Below are 23067 nucleotides of genomic sequence, written 5' to 3'. Positions count from 1 at the left end.
GAGTCCATCCCATTTACAATTGCACCCAAAACTATAAGATACCTAGGAATAAATCTAACCAAAGAGACTAAGAATCTATACACAGAAAACTATAAAGTACTCATGAAAGAAATTGAGGAAGACACAAAGAAATGGAAAAATGTTCCATGCTCCTGGATTGGAAGAATAAATATTGTGAAAATGTCTATGCTACCTAAAGCAATCTACACATTTAATGCAATTCCTATCAAAGTACCATCCATTTTTTTCAAAGAAATGGAACAAATAATCCTAAAATTTATATGGAACCAGAAAAGACCTCGAATAGCCAAAGCAATATTGAAGAAGAAAGCCAAAGTTGGTGGCATCACAATTCCGGACTTCAAGCTCTATTACAAAGCTGTCATCATCAAGACAGCATGGTACTGGCACAAAAACAGACACATAGATCAATGGAACAGAATAGAGAGCCCAGAAATAGACCCTCAACTCTATGGTCAACTAATCTTCGACAAAGCAGGAAAGAATATCCAATGGAAAAAAGACAGCCTCTTCAACAAATGGTGTTGGGAAAATTGGACAGCCACATGCAGAAAAATGAAATTGGATCATTTCCTTACACCACACACGAAAATAGACTCAAAATGGATGAAGGATCTCAATGTGAGAAAGGAATCCATCAAAATCCTTGAGGAGAACACAGGCAGCAACCTCTTCGACCTCAGCCGCAGCAACATCTTCCTAGGAACATCGCCAAAGGCAAGGGAAGCAAGGGCAAAAATGAACTATTGGGATTTCATCAAGATCAAAAGCTTTTGCACAGCAAAGGAAACAGTTAACAAAACCAAAAGACAACTGACAGAATGGGAGAAGATATTTGCAAATGACATATCGGATAAAGGGCTAGTGTCCAGAATCTATAAAGAACTTAGCAAACTCAACACCCAAAGAACAAATAATCCAATCAAGAAATGGGCAGAAGACATGAACAGACATTTCTGCAAGGAAGACATCCAGATGGCCAACAGACACATGAAAAAGTGCTCCACATCACTCAGCATCAGGGAAATACAAATCAAAACCACAATGAGATACCACCTCACACCAGTCAGAATGGCTAAAATTAACAAGTCAGGAGATGACAGATGCTGGCGAGGATGCGGAGAAAGGGGAACCCTCCTACACTGTTGTTGGGAATGCAGGCTGGTGCAGCCACTCTGGAAAACAGCATGGAGGTTCCTCAAAATGTTGAAAATAGAGCTACCCTATGACCCAGCAATTGCACTGCTGGGTATTTACCCTAAAGATACAAATGTAGTGATCCAAAGGGGCACGTGCACCCGAATGTTTATAGCAGCGATGTCTACAATAGCCAAACTATGGAAAGAACCTAGATGTCCATCAACAGACGAATGGATAAAGAAGATGTGGTATATATACACAATGGAATACTATGCAGCCATCAAAAGAAATGAAATCTTGCCTTTTGCGACGACATGGATGGAACTAGAGGGTATCATGCTTAGCGAAATAAGTCAATCGGAGAAAGACAACTATCATATGATCTCCCTGATATGAGGGAGAGGAGATGCAACATGGGGGGTTAAGGGGGTAGGAGAAGAGTAAATGAAACAAGATGGGATTGGGAGGGAGACAAACCATAAGTGACTCTTAATCTCACAAAACAAACTGAGGGTTAATGGGGGGGTGTGGGGGGGTGGGATTATGGACATTGGGGAGGGTATGTGCTATGGTGAGTGCTGTGAAGTGTGTAAACCTGGCGATACACAGACCTGTACCCCTGGGGATAAAAAGATATTATATGTTTATGAAAAATAAAATTAAAAAAAAATATATATATATGTGTATGTGTAAAGTCCTGTGCCTTCATTCAGTCATCCAGAAAGGATCTAAACCCAAATGAAAACAGTGGTTATATTTGGGTGGTTGTGTCATAGGTGACTTTTTTTTATGATAGTAAAACATACATAACATAAAATTTACTATTTAGCCCTTTTTGAGTGTACAGCTCTATGGTAAATATATTCATATTGTTGGGCAAACATCTCCATTCTCCATCTCTCAAGTATAAGCCATTTTTTTTTGTATTCTTAATACTTTTATGTGTTGTTTGAATTTTTTAATTTTGTAGCCAAAGCACAATTTTAGTTTAAAAATATGAAGCGAGGACTTGAGACTAGCTTGAATATTATTTCCGTGACACAGAAATCATACCCTGACTCAGGATCACACAGTTGGAATAGAAAGGAAATGCAGGAACTGAGAAGGCCAAGTTGTCCTAATGTTTTCATTTACAGTGTTTAATCACCTTGAACTAGATGGTGCTTTTTCCTGAGATAAACCCAGGCTGCCAAGTTTATGGTGATGGGACCGAGGAGCTCCTGAGGACCTGCAGGCTTCTGGTGTGAGCCAGGAGATTTTAGCACCGTGGAAAGTGTGGCTAAACCAATAGCTCCATAACCAAGCTGGCGGGTACAGAGTCATACCGACTTCGGGAAACCAAGAGATCCAAATAGGTTAAGGTTATGTATATGATGAAAACACAGATAGAGGCAGAAGTCCTTGCGTTGGTGTGTGGCTAACTGTGGGAGAACAATGCTTGGTTTAGCATCAAGAATCTCAACAGCAGGGGTGCTTCAGGGCTCAGTCGGTCAGGCGGGCGACTCTTGATTTTGGTTCAAATCATGATCTCGGGTCCTGGGATCGATCCCCACATCGGGCTCTGCACTCAATGAGAAGTTGGCTTGAGCATTCTCTCTTTCCCTCTCACTCTGTCCCTCTTCCCACTTGTGTGTACACACGCGTGCACGCACGCGCACACAGACACACACACACACACACACACACACTCCCTCTCTCTCTAAAATAAATACATTTTAAGAAAATAAATCTTTAAAAGAAAGAATCTCAACATCAATTTCGTGCTGTATAATTAGATTCTCTGATGCCTAAATTCCCTCACTTACAGGAACTTTTGTTGCATAAACATTAACAAAAAGTCTCAAAGTAACAAAATATAAGGCTATTTTAGTTTAGGCTGCCTTTCTCCCCAGAAACCCAGTCCTACTTATTTATATCTGAATGGAGTTTGCATGATATGGTGTAGGAGGAGATATATTCTCTGTCCAGATGCTCTAGGAATAAATTCCTCGCAGGCCTTTCTTCCTCCCTTTTCTTCTCACACATCCCTGGCAAATTATCTCAGACAAATAATGGTTGGGAATTGGGTGGACCATTGGCAAGTTGTAAATGTCATGTTACTGAGGGACATAGACAAAGGTCTCGTGTGAATCTCAGTTGGCATCTCAGGATGAAAGTAACACTTGTGAGGTTCCTATAACATGCCAGATACTGCATCTATGATGTAATTATTTTTTAAAAAGAATAAGTCAGGGGCACCTGGGTGGCTCAGTGGGTTAAGCCTCTGCCTTTGGCTCAGGTCATGATCTCGGGGTCCTGGGATCGAGCCCCACATCGGGCTCTCTGCTCAGCAGGGAGCCTGCTTTCCTCTCTCTCTCTCTGCCTGCCTCTCTGTCTACTTGTGATCTCTCTCTCTCTGTGTTAAATAAATAAATAAAATCTTTTAAAAAAAAAAGAATAAGTCAATTTATTTCAAGTAAAAAAAACAAATCGGTTCACTTATTTCTCCCATCCCCCACCTCCTGCCTCTGGCAGCCACCAGGCCACTCTCTGTATCTGTTCACTTGGTTATTTACTTAGCTAGTTGGTTAGCTAAGTAAAATTACTTAGCTAAGTAAAATTACAAATTCTGTCTTCCTCTGTCTGACTTATTTCATTTATCATAATGCCCTCCAGCCCATCCATGTTCTTGTAAATGGCAAGAGTTCATTCTTTTTTATGACTGACTCATATTCCATTATATAGATATGTCACAATTCATTAACCCATTCATCTACTCATTAGGTTGTTCCTGTGTCGTGGCTATTGGAAACAAGGCTGCAGTGAACATAGGGGTGCTTATATATTTTTGAGTTAGTGTTTTCATTTTTTTCAGATAAATACTCACCAGTGGAATTGTTGGATCATGCAGTAGTTCTATTTTTCATATTTTGAGGACACTCCCTACCATTTTCCTTTATAACTGCACTAATTTATATTACCACCAACACTGCACTAGGGTTCCCTTTTCTCCACATCTTCACTAACATTTGTTATCATCTCTTTTGATACCAGCCATTCTGGCCAGTGTGAAGTGAGATTACAGTGTGGTTTTGATTCCCATTTCCCCGACAATTAACAACGGGAGCATAATTTCCTGTCCTTACTGATCCAGGAAAAAAATCTTCTTTGGAAAAAATGTCTGTTCAGATCTTCTGCCCATTTTTAAGTTGGATTGTCTTTTTTACTATTGAGTTATAGGAGTTATTTATATAGTTTGGATATTAGCTCCTTATCAAATAGATGATTTGCAATATCTTCTCCCATTCATTAAGGTGCCTTTTGATTTTGTTGGTGTTTTATTCTGTTGTGCAGAAGCTTTTTAGTTTGATGTGTTCCTACTTGTTCAGTTTTGTTTTTGTTGCCTTTGTTTTCAGTGTCAGAATCAAAAAAAATCATCACCAAGACCTATGTCAAGGAGCTTACTGCCTGTGCTTTTGTATAACTGTTTTATGGTTTCAGGTCTTACACTCTAATCTTTAATCCAGTTTGGGTTCATTTTTGTGTGTGGTATAAAGGAATGGTCCAGTTTCATTTTTTTGCATGTGGCTATTTGATTTTCCCAATACTGTCTACTGAAGAGATTCTCCTTTCATGATTGTATATTCTTGGCTCCTTTGTCACAAATTTATTGACCATATATGTGTGATTTTATTTCTGGGTGATTTATTTTGTTTCATTGATCTATCAGCCTGTTTTTAGACCAGTACCATGCTGTTTTAATTACTAGAACTTTGTGATACAGTTTGAAATCAGAAAATGTGATGCTTCTAGCTTTATTCTTCTTTCTCAAGCTTACTTTGGCTATTCAGGGTCTTTCATGGTTTCATACAAATTTTAAGATTATTTATTCTATGTCTGTGAAAAAAAGGGAATTTAGGTAAAGGTCGCATTGAATCTTTGGTTACTTTGGGTAGCATGGACATTTTAACAGTATTAATTCTTACATTCTGTGAATATAGAATTTATTTGAGTCTTCTTCAATTAATTTCTTTACTATCTCATAATTTTCAGTATGTAGATTTTTTATCACCTTGGTTAAATTTTTTCTTAGATATGTTATTCTTTTGGATGAAATTATAAATGAGATCATTTTCTTAATTTCTCTTCCTGGTAGTTCCTTATTGATGTATAGAAGTGCAACAGAATTTTGTATATATTCACTTTGTATCCTATAATGTTACTGAAGTTATTTATTAATTCTAATAGTTTTTGGTAGTCTTTAAGGTTTATGCATAATATCATGTCATCTGCAAATAATGAAAGCTTTACTTCTTCCTTTCCAATTTGGGTGCTTTTTATTTTTCTTGCTGAATTGCCCTGGCTAGGACTTCCACTACTATGTTTTATAAATGTGACAACAGTGGATATCCTTGTGTTGTTCCTGAACCTGGAGGAACAGCTTTCAACATTTTACCATTAAGTATATTGTGAGCTATGAGTTTGTCATATATGACCTTTATTATATTAAGATATGTTCCCTCTACACCTCCTTTGTTGAGAATTTTTATTATAAATGATGTTGAATTTTAACAAATCCTTTTTATGCATCTACTGAGATGAGCATATGATTTATATCCTTCACTTTTTATTTATTTATTTATTCGACAGAGAGAGATCACAAGTAGGCAGAGAGAAGACAGAGAGAGGGGGAAGCAGGCTCCCCGCTGAGCAGAGAGCCTGATGCGGGGCTTGATCCCAGAACCCTGAGATCATGACCTGAGCTGAAGGCAGAGGCTTAACCCACTGAGCCACCCAGGTGCCCCTAATTTTTCACTTTTTTAATGTGGTATATCACATTTACTGATTTTCAGATATCATATTGTACTCACATTGTTGGAATGAATCCCAGTTGACCTTAGTGAATGATCCTTTTAATGTATTGTTGAATGCAGTTTGCATTCATTTGAGGATTTTTAAAAAATCTATTGGCTTGTAATTTTCTTCTCTTGTAGCATCCTTGTCTGGATGTGTTAACAGAGTAATGCTGGTGTTGTAAAATGAGTTTGGAAGACTTCCCGCTCTCATATTTTTTGGAGGAGTTTGAGAAGGATTGGTATTAATAACTCTTTAAATGTTTGGTAGAGTTCACCAGTGAAGCTGGCTGTTCCTGGACTTCTGTTTATTGGGAAGTTTTTGATTACTAACTAATTCAATCCTATTAGCAGTAATTATCTGTTCAGATTTTCTATTTCATCATGATTCATTCTTGGTAGGTTGTATGTTTCTAGAAATTTATTAGTATTTTCTAGGTTGTCCAATTTGTTGGCATATAATTCTTCACAGTAGTCTCTTATGATCCTTTGCATTTCTGTGGTATCAGTTATAAAATCTCCTCTTTCAGTTTTAATTTTATTTATTTGAGTCCTCTCTCTTTTTTTTATCAGTGAGTCTAGCTAGAGGTTTGTCAGTCTTATCTTTCCAAAGAACAAGCTGTTTGTTTCATTGATCTTTTGTTTTAGTCCTTATTTCCTTTATTTCTGCTCTAACCTTTGTTATTTCCCTCTTTCTGTTAAATTTGGGGTTTGTTTTTTCTTCCATTCCTTGTCCCTTGAAGTGTAAGGTTGTTTAATTGAGACTTTCCTTGTTTCTAGGCATGGATCTCTATGAACTACCCTTTTAGAACTGCTTTTGCTGCATCCCATAAATTTTGATGTTACATTTCCATTTTTGTTTTTCTTAAGGTATTTTTAAAATTTCTCTTTTGATTTATTCTTTGAATCATTGGTTGTTCAGTAGCATGTTGTTTAATCCCTACATATTTGTGAATTCTCCAATTTTCTTTGTGTAATTAGTTTCTACTTTCATACCATTTTGATCAGAAAAGATGCTTGATAATGCTTTCAGTCCTCTTAAATTTAAGACTTGTTTTGTTGCCTAATATATTATCTATCTTAGACAATTTTCCATGTGAACTTGAGAAGAATGTGTATTCTGTCACTTTAGGACAAAATATTTTGTAAATATTTTTTTTAAGTCCATTTGTCTAACATGTCCTTTAAAGCCAATGTTTCCTTATTGATTTTCTGTCTGGGTGATCTATCCATTGATGTAAGTGTATTTTTTTTTTTTTTAATTCTCTATAACAGGCTCCAGTGCCTCTGATCCAAAACTAAGAGAATTGAGATCATTTTAGCACTTTTCTCTCATCTACTCTGCCTTATTAGGCATATTCATTCCAGAATGTTAAAGCCAGAGATCCCTGTAAGATAAGAAAATAACTCCATAAGGAAGAATCTTTCAGTAAGAAACCCATGGTTTTATTTAGGGACATTTCTAAAGTTCACCTTTGTTTGGTAGAAAATTAATGAATGCTTACCACATAGAAGCACATTTGCTCTATTGGAGGTGAGAACAGACATGACAGGGTGTCTGCCCTCTGGGAGCTCATAATTTAGTTCCTGGATTGTAGTCAAAGTAAATATACATGTAAACATTTTCTTATGAGATGTCCTGGAGTGTACAGTTGAAAGGTATCCCATTTCTGGAGTTGGGTGGAGTTCTTCCTGGGTGAATGTCTTAGGAGTATTGGTAGCGGTGAGCCTGGCCGTGAGCCTTGATGGGTGGGTAACTTTGATAAGGGTGGATATGCATGATAGATATGTTCCGGATGGAGCGAATGGCCCCACTCAGACTGCAGAAATGGAGCTGTATAGTATGGGGTTTAGATAATGTCATGTCTGGGGTTCCCTTAGAAGCAAAACCAGAGGCAAGGATTTGAATGCAAGTTGTTTATTAGAGAGTGATGCTGGGAAACATTAAGAGGTGAGTGAGGAAGTGAGGTCAGAAAGGGAAGTAAGCCAGCAAAGGTTGTATCATGAAGCCAGTATCCCCTGTGGGCCACAGAGCTCAGCCCCATGGAGGGAGCTCTGGGGTCATAGTTTGCAATGACCTCAGATTTATCTCACCTGAGGGCCAAGGAACCCGCAACCCAATGTCCACACCTCCCAGACATCATTGGTTCAGAATGGCTTTCAGGTGGCCCTGATGCTGGCCCTTACCGTTGGAGTGTTCTTCTGTAAGTAGAATAAAAAACTCCTGGGCAGTGCGTGGTGTTGGTAATTACAACTTTCAGCATGTAGAGAAGGAAGAGAATAGAATGTTGGAAGTGCCTCCATGACATTTGTAGTCGGTGGGGGAGGCGTCCACTGACTAAACTAGGGATGGCGAGAAACACAGCAGATTGCCATCAGTGTCTTGGAGGTCAATAGGAGGGAGAATTTTAATAAGGAGAGCAAGTCAAGAGGAAAGTAATATTTTACCAAAAGATAGTAATCGTTGGGCTTTCAAAGCCCAAACTATCCAGTATGTGTTAAGCTGAGTGGTACAGTGGAGTAGTTTTTCTCTATAACTTGGTTTTGGTTCTGGCTCTGCTCCTATCTAGCTGTGTGATCTAACCGCCTCTGCAGCTCAGAAAGGTACAGTCCCCTCTCCAGATCCCAGCCTCCTGTCCTGTCCAGGGAGGTGGTTATTATTTCCAATCTCTCCCAGCACTAAGATGCAATTTGTATGGATTCAAAGATGTGGTGTGACTCCTACCTCACTCCTTGTCGTTTATTAAGTTCCTGAGTGTATTGCATGTTAAACAGAGAAGTAATCTAATTTCACAGTTAAATAAAGAGCTAATTTAAATTACTTTTGAAATTAAAATGTTCACAGGATAAATTTGCTGGGTCTAATAAATGAACTCTTGAGCACTCCTCCCCACCCCCAACCACCCTTCGATCGTCTACTTTGTGTCTTCTCTCTCTGTCTGCTCCTGTTTCTCCACCACATTTTGGACTCTAAAACTATTTTTATTTAGTGATGGTTTACTTTTATCTACGGCTGTTTTTGCAGCAGGAATTATGTGCATTTTCCTGACAGAGGGATTTTACACGGAGCATGTGTTTGAAAGATTAATATAAGCAGTTGCTTCGGAAACAATTTAATCTTGCTTTCCATAGTAATGAAAAATGAATAATCAAAAGCAGTAAATTATGTCTGGAAGATAATAAATACTTCTTAAAGCATTTTAGCATTGACTGTGAGTTGTGGCTGACCCCCACTTCGGGAGGGGTGAATATGACCAATTCCACAGTGGGTGCGGGCTTTAATATCGGTCTTCAGCTGCTTGATTCATTTCATTGCTCCCCAAGAAGCCAGAGAATCTGCTGTCTGTCCTGCTGATTTAAAACTAGAAGTGGCATCTCATACCAATTAGGGGCATCTGTGTTTAAACTGCCATGAAACAGTCTTTGTATCTTTCTGTCCCTCGACCATCACATAGACGTGAGTGGACCTGAATTAGGACTTGAAATATAAATAGTTATAACCAAATTAATTCTAGATCCAGACACCATGAGCAGGAAGGCTCCTCAGGAAATATCTTATCCACAGGTTCATCAATTTCTAGGGTATGGATGCAAAACTTGACCAAACTCTAGAAAGATCCCTCAGAAGTGTACTTTACCTGCAACTTCCCACCATGACCCAGGGTTATTTTACAAATGAGATGTTTTCTTTAATGGGGCATTCTATGAGGTATTGACATCCTGAAATAAATGATTGGCTTTTTTTATATGCAAAACTTAGGAAATGTATTTCACAACTGTGGTATTCAGATTGCTTTGTGAGGTGCCACCTAAAATAGTAACTAAATAAGACAAATACATCTATTCTCTCCCTGTCTTGGAGAAACTTAAGATATTCTTGGCAAATATAATGTACTTTGCAAAGCAGCAGTCAGGCAGGGATGCCTTGAATTTCCTGCAAAGCTGATGGCAAAAGGAGAGAGACCTGACTGTGGTCCAGCTTCTTCATTCTGTCTGTCTGCCTGCATGTAATGTGCCTTTATATGTTTCTGTGTCAAGCCGCTCGGGTACCAGGGGCAGCAATATTTTCACACCACTGAAGCGAAAAGCAGGATGTCTCCCCCTTCTCTGATGAACCTCATCAGGCACTTGTCCATGTCCCATGATGTCAAAAGAAACCCCAGCTGCGTCTCTAAAAGTCCTGAGGTTCGGTTTTTCCTGGATGACACCCTTTAACTGAGCTACTTGAACTGAGGTGCTTGACCTCATGGGGCTTCAGCATCCTTTAAAATGGAGACGACATTCCTTTCTTTTCTATTTTCAAATAATATTTCTAGTCACAAATGAAAAAGCGTGCTATATAGAAACACCCTTTGAAAACGCTATAGCCGTGTGCAAACACAAGTAGAGGCTGGCTCTCGATGGACCTGCCCGTGGTTGATCCCTCTCATGTGTCCGTTTTGGTCTTATTGTAACTGTAAACATTACTGTTTAAAAGGTTTAGCCAGAAATATTTTCATGTCTTGTATGCTTGCACGAGTCCGTGTTTTCAAATCTAGAGATATAATTCGGAAATCTCCTTTATGAGTGAGAGGCAGATCACATGAGCAAACCAGTCTTTTGACAGAGGAGAGGTTCTTTCTAGTTTATTGTTTCTAAAAATAAGCTTTCCTAATTTGGCACAGCTGTTGGGAAGCAGGGCTGGGATGTCAGTAGCCGAAAGTCCCGAAGTGCATGCTACGTGCGCTGTATGGTCAAATGTTCGCAGAGCTACTGAGAAAATTCCTGGCATATGTGTTTTGTTCTAACAACTTAACACAGTACGCTTTTTTATTTTGTTTTTATAGAAATGTTCAGGTTCTCCTGGAGTCTTTTGAACTGTTGCCAGTTTATGATTTAAACCCTTAACTTGGCCCTGAGAACAGAAGTTGAAAACCAAAGATGAATAGCCATGTGGACTCTTACACATGAGAATTGTCCAGTTAATATTTCAAGCCACCAAGGCCAGGCTAGCAGGAAGCATGCATTTTATTTTCATTCTAAAACATTACATTTTGAGATATTTCCAGAAGGGCTTTTGCAAGAAATCGATCCATTGTATGTGGGCAGATGGCTGTCTCTCAGTGAGCTCCTTACTTCTAAGCCCTTGTTCCAAAGTGTCATCCTAATGTTGGTGGTTTGAGAAGAATGAGCAGAAGGAGAAAAAGGAAGAGTTAAGTGTTTTTTCTATGATTTTACAAAGTGATTTTATGTGTTAGTGTCTAACTTCTACGTTTCCTCATAATATTTAAAACAGCTCAGTGAGAGCATTGATTTCATACATGAAGAAATGTAAGTTAAAAAAAAAAGATTTTATTTTTTATTTACTTTATTTGAGAGTGAGAGAGCAGGAGGGAAGGGGCAGAGAGAGAGGGAGATAATCCCAAACAGACTCTCTGCTGAGCAGAGTCCAATGCGGGGTTTGATCTCACTACCCTGAGATCATGACCTGAGCGGAAACTGAGAGTCGGACACTGAGCCCACTGAGCCGCCAAGGCTCCACACAATTTCCCATGCTTCATATAACTTAAAAAGTGACAGAGCTAGAACTTGAACTTCTGATTCAAAGTCTGACATTTTTTTCTAACAGTTTATTCCTTATCTGCATTCATTGCTCTACATGTAAAATATGGACCTAGTTACAGTGTGAGTTAATCTGTTTGCAAAAAAGCTTGAACCAGTGTCCTGAACAGCATGGATGCTGTATTGAAATTTGATAAATAAATGAAATAAAATTTTTGTCATGAGAAGAAAGAACAAAACATAGCTAGTTGTTAATGCTCATCTCAAACACAGAGGGAGAATGTCCTCCAAGGTCCCAAGAAGAAAAATACTTTAATATGTTAATGAATATTATTGGAAAGATAATGCAAAATATAGTTTGTGTTATTTCTTAGAACCGCACTGATTTTTAAGAATGGATGACACAGTTTTGCAGAGGTTGTAGAAGAATGCTTCCTATATCTGACTATGACAGCTGTCACTGAACAAGCCCTTCCCTTTCTCAAAGATACATTGACGACAAATTGGCGGAAGCTACATAATTGAAATGAAATGCCTGCACCCTTTCAATGGTTTCTGTCTTAGAAGGAAAAGGTTCTACCAGTCTGATGGCACACAATATAATTTCCAAAGTCACAACCTGTTATGGGGTTAATTCTGCTCCCCCCACCCCATTCATATGTTGAAGTCCTAACCTCTAGTATCTCTGCATGAAACTGTATTGGGAGATAGGGTCTTCAGAGCTAATTAAATTAAATTGGGGGAGCGCCTGGGTGGCTCAGTGGGTTAAAGCCTCTGCCTTCGGCTCAGGTCATGATCCCAGGGTCCTGGGATCGAGCCCCACATCGGGCTCTCTGCTCTGCAGGGAGCCTGCTTCCTCCTCTCTCTCTCTCTGCCTGCCTCTCTGCCTACTTGTGATCTCTGTCTGTCAAATGGATAAATAAAATCTTAAAACAACAACAACAACAACAACAAAATAAATTAAATTGGGGCCATTGGGATGGTCCCTAGTACAGACTAGTCTTTATAAGAAGGGGAAATTTAGACTCAGACATATATAAAGGGAAGACAATGTGAAGACACAGGGGGAAGACGGTCATTTACAAATAAAGCAAAAACCAATCTTTCTTCTACTGTCTAGATGGCTGAAGCTCCTTATTTGCAAAGGAAGCTATTCGACGTGGGTCTGTAATGGTCCAACCTGGCTCGTCCTTAGAATCATCTGAGTATCTACTTAAAATTTCATAGAAATTTTTTTTTGGAAGATTTTACTTATTTGAGAGAGAGCAAGAGAGAAAAAGTACAAGCAGAGGGAAGGGCAGAGGGAGAGGGAGAAGCAGACTGTCCATGGAGCAGGGAGCCCGAGGTAGGGCTTAATCCCAAGACCCCCAAAATCATGATCTGAGCCGAAGGCAGATGCTTAACCAATTGAGTCACCCAGGCACTCCCAAATTTTGTAGAAATTCTGATTCACAAGTAGTCTTTGGATCTCTGAGAAGGGAGACAGGAGAGTTTAAGTCTATCTGTAAGTGCTTCTGATGACCCTTCAGGTAGAGAATGGCCTCACATTTGTTTTGGCATCTGTATGTGGTGGTGGGTGTGTGTGTGTACCTGTTATCTTCAACAAGGAAAATCACCTATAATGCCACCAACTAGGAGCTCGTTCATACTTCTGGTCTGTGATTTCCTCAGGTCTTTTTCCTTCACTAGACATTTCAAGATGAGAGTGTTAAGGACACTGGGAATGATTTTCACAAGTAGAGGTAGAATTTCACGGTTTCGTGTTTTGTAGCAATGACCTTAGGTTAATCGGTATTTTCTCTTTTCGAAAACTCCTGTTAGGGCAAAAGGTCTGATGCTAACAAATTACAGGGTTCACAATTGAATTGTCATTTGGACTTCTAATTCATTTGTTTGCTAATCGTTCCTCCTTATGAACACACTGATCAGCACCTTTTGGAAATTCACCTGTGCGGTCATATATACAGGCAACATTTCATTGACCTGAAGTCACTGATCCCCACCCAGCGCAACAAGTTAAGATCAGGTTAGAAGAAAAAAAAAATATGGAAAGTCAAAGTCAATGTTACGATAATAACTGACATATGTCAGGAATAATACTAAGTGCTTATAATCATAATGTCAAAATATCCCCGTGTGATGTGCCACTATCCCTACTTTACAGATAAGGAAATTGAAGCCAGGTCAGAGGTGTCTGGTAACTCCCCTAGAGTCCATGGGCCAAAACGTGGTAGAATCATTTTGACTCCAGAGCCCATGCTCTTAATAAGTTATTCTTCTTTGCTGACCCTGACCTTACTGGCAACTCATCCCTGAGCCCTTCTGAAAATTTTTTATATTCTTTCAGACCTAATTCTAGCAGGCTAGATTTTTAGGTTTCCTAACCAATATGAGGTTAGAACAAGCTTCCCGATCAAAATACCAGAACCAGAAATTATATTACGTATTAGGTAAAAATAGATATTTTTAGGGTAAACACAGTTGTCTTGTTTTCATTTACAAAAAAGTAATATACTATGATTTCCTTGAATACAATGGGTTTTGTAATAATAATTTGTAATAATCATTTATGATATTCTCATGTATAAAATTATAAGGATAGCTACATGTCCATCAACTGTATTCATCATCTCATCCCTACAAAAAAGCTCTTTTTTCTTTTGCCTCCTATCTTCTTGTCTTCGACCTCCTGGCGTTTTTGTATCATTGCAGATGAGCATATATGGTTTTCATATTCCATTTTTTACATAGTTCCAAGTAGTTCTTTGTCGTCACCAAAGTAAATATCTGCACATGGCCCCTTGAGTTGACAGATCTGCATTTACATTCTCATGTCTTGGCACCATCAGTGCTTTCTCTGTCTTAAAATCACATAGATTGCAAGCTTTCGGAGGTTGTTACCCTGTCTGAAATTCTTCCCTCGATCTGCAGAGCTTGGCATACTGCAAAACAAATTTGTTTTAATGCTTTATCTGTGTATGTATATACATGTATAGGTAGTGGTTTCAAGCACGTGTTTCAGAATTATGCAGATTTGGACTAATATCCTTGCTCCTCTACTCTTCACTCTCTGAGTCACTACAGGGGAAGCTACTTAACCTTTTTGAGCCCCAGTTGTCTTTTCTCTAAAGTGAGGAAATAATACCTACTTGGAGGTAGAGATTAGGTGGCAAAATAAAGGTGGTGCCAGCCTGGCCCAGGAAGAGCTCAACAGCGTTGGAATGCAAATTTGATTCACTGCCATCTAAACTATAGTCATGGTATGAAGCAGGGTAAAACGTGTATGCGAGAGTCTTACAATGAGAATCTGGTCCTACTTGAAAAGTGACAGAAACGCTTTTCTTTCTCTGAATGCGGGTGAGGTTTCCCTGTCTACGTTACCAGATCGAGTGTGTTCATGTGACTATGTCCATCTACTGCCATGAGCCAAGACCACTAGTCAGGGATGCGGAGATGTTTCTGGAGGAAAAGTGGAAAGAAAAGAAGCAGAATGCCTTCTTTCATCCAAGGCTAATCCTGTGAGTATCGGAGGGGACGGTACGCAGGCCTACTTAGAGCAGTTTTACCATTGCTGAAGTGTGGATTCTTTATAAAATCTTGCAAGCACGGTACTAGAAAGCAGGATTCAGAAATAAGTTCACATCAACTTGAAGCTGTAAAAGTTCATTCTGGAGCTGAGGGAGGGCTTCTGGAAAGGGATCCAACGAAGTCATTCTGGGGCCATATACCCTGAGTTCGACTCCTGGTTCAGCCACTTAGTGTATGACCTTGGACAAGTCCTTTTGCTTTTCTGCAGCCAATTCCTTTAAATGTAAAGTGGGGTTAAAAATAGCATTAACCTTCTCCAGTTGTTGTGAAGATTAAATCAGTTTATGAAGCTGCTTAGGACAATATATGGCAAAAAATAAAAAGTATTCAGTAAATCTTAGCTATTATAATCTACCTACCTTTGGAGGGCTGAATGGTCACTTTTGTTCTTGCCAAGATTTTTTCTTTTCCTCTCTTTTTTTTTTTCATGATTGCACCTCGACTTATGTGCATTTTTATTTAAGAGGTTTGTGATTTTCTGGGGGCAGGTAAATGTATGACATTATGAATGATAAGTCCTGAGCCTGTTCTATTATTGAGTTAGAGTTGTGGGATAGTTACTTTATATATTAGGAATTATTTATCATCCTTACTGATTTTTACGGGCAAAATCTGTACTCTGATAGGCCTGGGTAGCAAGTAACACCTTTGTAGGCAGGATAAAGTTCTAAACAGTCCCCACACGCCTAAGATTAGAACACGAATTAGTTTTAGCAAAGGTGTTTGCTCTGGGTTCCAAGTGCATTTCTTGTTCTCTGTGATAAATTCATCTAACCACAGCTGGAGTTTGGGGCAGGTCTGAACTCCCTGCACCTTCATTAATTTCTTGTCCTTGTTGCCTGTTGAAAGTGCACTGGCAGAACACCACTATGCTTTCACGCTTCCTTTCTCTCTGCTCTTTTGCGTTCAGAGTCTCAGGGATTCAACTTGTCACTAAGCCCAGTGTAGGGCCACTGATCTCTGAATTCTGCTAAGTTTTTCATGCTGTTACTCCAGAATGTACTACAAGGCTCACAGATGTTGCTACCCAGGTAGTTCCCAGGGGCAGTGTGGAGCTGCTCAGGCGCTGTCTTGAATCTGGAGATGTGTGTGTCCGGCTGCCACACTGGTGCTGGGCCCACTCAGGTCACCTGTTCTGCGGGGAGTAAAAGATTCCATTCGGCCAGCATGTAGTGAGGTTTTTACACTGGGTGGGACTAAGACTAGGTGGCTTTACGTGCCTCCTTGTTTATCCTTGCAACATCCTGGTCCCTATTTTGCAGACTGTTGAGGGTGTCTGAGGAAGACCCACGAAAGCATCATTCTTCTCAGCCTGAGTTCCAAGCAATCTGAGAAAGAAAGCCAAAGAGCAAACGTGGAAGCCAAAATAGCCTCTTTATTGTGGAGATGCGAAGTTGGCAGGTGTAAGACACTGTCAGAGCCAAATGAGCTTGCAAAGGTTGAACCCCAGAATTAGGCAGATGGACACACCAGTTACAACATCGGTGGGAGCCTCCTCACCTGCTCCCCAGACCCCAGGCATATCTGAACCCAGGTCAGGCAGTCAAAATGGGCTTCCTTGTGGGCAGCTTATTCCCAAGAGGAAGAAGTCTAGATAGAGCTGAATGGAGCTCGCCTCGTTATTCTCCCCAAATGTACTCAGCCAGTGGATCACCCCTCCTGGAGCTGAATGGAATGAGTCAAGTGCTGGAGAGAGGCCAGGAGTTTGTTTACGGAAAATATGTCTTTATGAAAACCAGTGTGGAGGAAAGTTCAGATGAGGAAACAGGAGCACAGAGAAACAAACCCGGTCACTTGCAAAAATCTTACACAGCTCCGTAGCAGCAGAGCTGAAATCTGAATGTGGGTGTGCACTCTTCCACCGTGGACTGAGTGAGAGCATCTCTCCAAAGGAAAGATTAGAATTTGGAAGAAAGAGCCCTGAAAGGTCATTTATCCTCTGGAATCCAAATCAACATTTTACATAAACTATCCAAGAATGATAGATAGGTTCTTTTTCTCTCTTAGGTTTGCTAAAAACTGTGTGCTTCTGTTAACTCTCTGTTGAAAGTTCTGGTGGCCTTGGCTTTTACAGTACGGACCACTTTCTTCTCATGAAGCTATCCTGGCCACTGGACTTCTTCCTCCCAAAACTGCCTCTGACCTGGTGGGACGCCCAAGTCTGCATCCTGAAAAACTTGCTTTTGGACCACTGACTATTTGGAAACCAGTTCCTTCCCCATGCCTTACCTTGCCCCGTTGTAATGACCGCCTTAGCCAGAGCCAAATGCTGTCCCAATGCCAAGGGACTGTGACAGCCCTCTGTACGCTTCCTTCTTGCCGTGATGGACTCAGCATTGGTGGGCCAGCCAAGGGCCTACCAACCATCTTGAGGGCTTGGGGTTTTGTTTGTTTGTTTGTGGGTTTTTTTGTGTTTTTTGGTTTTGTTCGTGGGTATTTTTTGTTTGTTTTGTTTTATGAGAGAGGGAGAGGGTGCGCAAGTGCATGGGGTGAGGGGCGGAGGGAGAGAGAGAATCTTAAGCAGGCTCCATGTCCAGTGTGGAGCCTGACATCCTGTGTGACACAACCCTGAGATCATGACCTAAGCCAAAACCAGACGCTTAACCGACTGAGCTTGAGGCCTTGTCTTAGAACAAACTCCTTCTTCTCAAATTGCCATTATCATGGTGTTTAATATTTAAACATTTTAATTGCCTCTTTAAACTTTTGGAATTGGATGGCTGAATGGCATTTTCTTTAAGGATGGTTTGCATAGCTTTCTGCAGACTTGGAACCCTGCTCTCTAATTGCATTCATATTCAGAGTTTGGCTTCCTTGTGTCTGTGTGTGTGTGTTTGGGAAGGTGTGTGCGTGTGTGGAGGGATTTATGGGTGCAATCTTGCTAGGAGGCTTCCTAGAAGATCGTTCTGAATGAGCTACATAGAGGTCCTGAAGGAGACATAGTAACACAGCCTCTAGTTCCCATACAGGCCTTATGAACCACACACGGCTGGAAATAATTAGCAGCTGCAAGATTTGGAAAGTAAGGAGGAACGAGGTAAATCTTGTACCCAGAGTCGGACATGGGAACTTGGAACGGTGTCTTCTTCGGAATCAGACATTACATTCCAAAAGCCATGAAATCCCAAACTCTAGTTACCTTTTAGGTGGTGATTTTAGGAACTGAAAATATCCTTTGCCTTTGTGGTTCTGATAAACTGATAATATACATTTTATAGGTTATGTTCTTGAAATAGTTATTAACGAGATAGGTTTACATTGTTTAAAAACTGGTCCTTCAGTATGGCCCATTTTAGTTGCAATATCGAAAATCCTATAAACTTGGGATTCCTCAAGAAGCCAAGAAGTTTTAAAATAGAATCCCTATCCCCTGCTGATCAGTCTCTTGAAATTTACCGTGCAAATAGTTTTCCCAGCAACTGTAGAACAGCTTTTATTTAAAATTCTACCAAGCACTTTGTTTCTTACTTTTTCTCTTTTCTGTCCTCATGTGTGAAACCCCAGTGGATAAGCAGGAAGATTTAAGTGTTTTTTTTTTTTTTTTTAAGGTTTTAATTTATTTATTTGACAGAGACACAGCGAGAGAGGGAACACAAGCAGAGGGAGAGGGGAGAGGGAGAAGCAGGCTTCCTGCGGAGCAAGGAGCCTGATGTGGGGCTCAGTCCCAGAGCCCCTTAGGCTCAAAGCCTAAGCAATTTAATTCGGGTTGCAAAACTGGTGAATGTTCAGCACAGAGTCGTGGATAAGGTTGTAACCAGCCTTCCATAACACGTCCTGCCTCTGATTCCCTTGAGCTAGCGTTATTCTTCGGACTGTCAAACTAGCACCTTTGGATGTGTCTGTGACCTTGAAAATTAGAATAATTAAGTTTCCTCTGGCACAGCGGGACTTGATATGCGTAATTAACAGCAGCCAGCGTCCCTGGAGACCAAATTTATGAACGACATTAAAGGAGGAAGAAGCAAACCTTTTTGAATGAGGGGAAGTGAACATTAGTCATGTTAGCACGGCAGTATTTAGATGTTAGTCACATGCACTAGATGTTTCTCTGAAATTCAGTAATGCATTTTCCCTTTATTTTCCTTGGTAGCACACATCATATGAAAGAGAGGGACAGTGAATAATTGGCAACTGAATTAATGAACAGAGGCAGAAACTGAAAAACTACAGGGGGAAAAAAAGTTTAGTTGCAGGCTACTTGATTTTATTTTATTTTATTTTATTTTTTTGGCAATAAAAGCAGTTTTTAGACCATGGTCATTGTGTATTTGCCTTTTATATTCCTAACCTGGGACTGTGCCTAGCATGAACTGATCACAGAGTACAATCCCTAAGAAATGTGCAACAAATGTTTTTGAGTGTATCTCTCTCTCTCTCTCTCTCTTTTTTTTTTTTTTTTTAGGATTTTTTATTTACTTATTTGAGAGAGACTGAGTGAGAGAGAGAGAGAGAGAGCATGGGAGTGGAGGGCAGAGGCAGAAGGACTCCCCACCTGCCCCACACCTCTCCTCCCCACCCCCAAGCAGGGTGCCCGAGGTGGGACTTGATCCCAGGACCCTGAGATCATAACCTGAGCTGAAGGCAGATGTCTGAAGGCAGATGTCCAACCCACTGAGCAACCTGGGTGCCTCCATTGAGTATACCTCTTTTTAAACACTTTTTCAAACAACTCTGAGTTTTTATAGCACTGTTTTCTCTAAAATTTTCTTTAAGTATCCATTGATAGGTAAACTGACATGCAGAGAAAGAGAAAGAGAGAGAGACAGGGAGGGAGGAAGGGCAGGAGAGAAAGATGTAGGACAACCCAGTCTTTTAATCTTTTGGTTGCTCTGAGTTTGAGTGCTTGGTTTCAGCCAATGGGAGTTAGAAGATCAGAGGGTAGCTACACTCCCAGCCAATGAACATTAACCTTACATCTATAAAAGCTGTCTGCTGATATGCTCTTGTAATGATGTTTTCTTCCTTTACATTCATCCTACTCTTTATTTCATGTTTAATAATAGATAATAATAATATAAACTAATATTGCTCATAAAAAACTAATGCCAAAACGTATGCAAGTCATAGTGTCTGACTGCTCATGAAGATAAAGAGTATCTGTCTGACTGGAAAAACCTGGATTTTAAGGTGACCTCAGACACCTGCAAGTAAATGATCCAGGCAATGTAGTAGGAAAACCAGTAGGCGATTAGAGATTACTAGAAGGCCTTTGCCATTATGAAAAGCATCCTAAACACTTCTGCCACCGAGGAAGAGTTGACCGGTAACTTGGGAGTGGTAGCTGGTGAAGAACATGGCAGAGATTTTCTGGAAAGCGTGGAAGGATTGCTCGAGTACTGGGATAGGAACACATATCCATAGGGACGGTGTTCTAATGACCATGTATACTGTGATGCAGTTAGTGCTAAATGGAACAAGCACATATTAATTCTTTGGTAGAAATGATGAGAAGGAGGACAGGAGGATTAACTGTCTGTAAACATCCATCATGGCAACCCTAAATCGATAATCCCTATTTTTGTTATCGATCTCTACCCACTACCACTCACATCATTGCCGATTAGCTCCTCCACTTCTCTCCTAGAAAGAGTCGGCATTGAGAAGATTTGAAAATTAAAAGATTACGCAAAAGATGTTCTGAGGCCTGGGTTCGTGAATAAGTTATAGTAAGAAACATTATTGCTCAAATGCTGCTTCTCATAGGTTCATTAGGAAAAAACCTAATGCTGTAAGTTGAATGTTGATCACGTGCTATTATCTACTATGGACAGTGTCTATTAGGCCAGCCCCCTGGTCGCCTCTTTCTTGGGTCTTTTTGTTTTGCTAGTCGTATTCCAGATTCTTTGATCCTGAATGAAATACTCATCTGTTTGTACCTTTCCAGATTCCAAAGTAAGAGTAGAGCCATTTCCCAAAACAACTTCTAGAGGGGAAAAAAAAGAAAAGAAAATTTCTATAAGGGGCTCAACTAACTAACCAAATAACTGATTAAATGAAAATAGTATGATCAAATGAGTCTGAGAAACACTGGCTACTAATTTTTAGAATCAGATTCCACAGAAACTTAGAGTAGTAGCTCTGAGAAGTCCTGGACTAAAGAAATTTGTTTTATTGAAACTTAAGCTTTGGCTAACCATATTCATTATGATCAGAAGCTAACATTTATTGAAGGACACTATTGGCCAAGACATTGTGTTATTGTCTGTCCTTGTTTTTTTTTTTTTCTTTGTTCTGTTTTGTTTTGTTTATAAATATAACACCTATCAACTGTCAAAATAACATGTGAAACCATCCAATGCCCATTGAAGGGCATGTGTTTGACTGTGGACCTCATGGTCTAACTTGGTACTATCCAATAGGTAGATAATTCTAACCACATACGTGATTGTAAATTTTCTAGTGAAAAGGGCAAAAATAAATAAATAAATAAATAAATAACAGGTGAAATAAACTCTAGCAATGTATTTTATTAACCCACTGTGTCTGAATTATAAAGGTTATTAATAAGATTTGTTATATATTTTTTCAAAGTCCAGGGCATATTTTGCACTTCCAACATACCTCAATTCCTACTGGCTCCATACAAACTCAGTAAAGCATATGTGCCTAGTGGCTACTATTCTGAACCATGCAGGTCCATGCAAAGATGACTCAAGGAAAGGTCCGGTTTGCCCTTCCTTCCAGGAGTGTAATGCAGTCATTTTTCATTTCATCCAAACAGCATCATCTGGAATTAGGCCAGCCTCTATGAATTGGTTGGTAAGACATTTCAGCACAGAACATCTATATTTCTTTGATATTTCTGTTTCATTCAGCTCCAGTGTCAAGTTTGCTTAATGGGGAGGGAACACAATTGGTAGAACTCTTCATGATTTAATAAAAGTCAACAGGAAGGCATCTGGAAACCTAATTTAACCTTATCAGGATAAAATTTAACTTTATTTAGGGTAGGCCCTTGAGTTGACTTTCTGCATGTTGGAACCTTGGTAGTGTGTGGATATGATTTAAAAAATGATTGAGACTTATTAGATAAACATTGGACTGATCTTTGAGGGCCAGAGAAATGTCAAATACTGTGTACCTAGAATAGGTAATTGTGTGTGTCTTTATTAGGAAATGGATAATATTAGTAATGCTCAACATCTTCATGTGTCAAGGCCTATTTAATATGTATCATCTTTTCATCCTGACCATTCCACTAGTTGTCTCACTGTATGGTTGAGGAAAATAAGACTTTGGAAGTTTAGGAAAATTTGACTAAGTTTCCGCAGTTGTCAGCTTTGTTTAATGCTAAAGCCTCTGGTCTTATAGTGCACGGGATTCCCATGTGCCTCTGCATCCAAGAATCTACAGCCTTCTGGAATCAGCTGACATTGGGCACAGTCAGGGTGGGATGGCTGTAGACTAACCATTAAAGGAGAATGAGCCCTTCAGGGGACTGTCTCTAAATACCCTTGACACTAGGACAATGTTCAAATGCTTTCTTTATTTTTGTAAATGTGAAGATGATAGCATTTCTATCTTAAAATTGGGGGATAGTTTGAAACTAGTCCTGGAAGGTCAAAATTATTCTCTGACTGTAGCTTCAGTTTATCCAAGCCTTGCAATTTCAACATGATGACTCTCTCTGTTCCCAGAAATTGTGGCTCTGACAAGTTCCTGCTGCAGTCACTTCATTAATCTGACTCTAGCAGGACACCTGTTCACCACCGTGCTGTGTCGGCTGATATCACGCACTAGTTATGCTGTTAATTCTTGGGCTGATGTCTTCCAGACTGCAGCAAGGCTTCCTGTAGCTAGTGATCTGGGAAATCAGATGAAGGAGGCCAGGAAAACATTGACAATTGTCTTGCTTCTGCTAGCATGGTTATATGACATGTTTTGGGGAGGAAAGAATACCATTTGGTGAGTATGGTCCTTTTCACTGGGCCACTCCTCAGCAGGA

The 23067-nt window shown here is 39.8% G+C and overlaps 1 protein-coding gene and 1 pseudogene across 1 annotated transcript in view; one reads left to right on the top strand and one right to left on the bottom strand.

Moving 5' to 3' along the window:
* LOC111154480 (FAT atypical cadherin 3) overlaps nt 1-23067 on the top strand; it is a 507157-nt gene that overhangs the window by 75322 nt on the left and 408768 nt on the right. The window lies entirely within an intron of this gene.
* LOC111154502 overlaps nt 1-23067 on the bottom strand; it is a 131811-nt pseudogene that overhangs the window by 57283 nt on the left and 51461 nt on the right.

Source organism: Enhydra lutris, unplaced genomic scaffold, assembly GCF_002288905.1.
Source record: "Enhydra lutris kenyoni isolate GAN:26980312 unplaced genomic scaffold, ASM228890v2 scaffoldscaffold37, whole genome shotgun sequence".
Classification (NCBI taxonomy): domain Eukaryota; kingdom Metazoa; phylum Chordata; class Mammalia; order Carnivora; family Mustelidae; genus Enhydra; species Enhydra lutris.
Note: the sequence above shows the minus strand (reverse complement) of the source record. Positions and strands in the feature narration are given on the sequence as shown.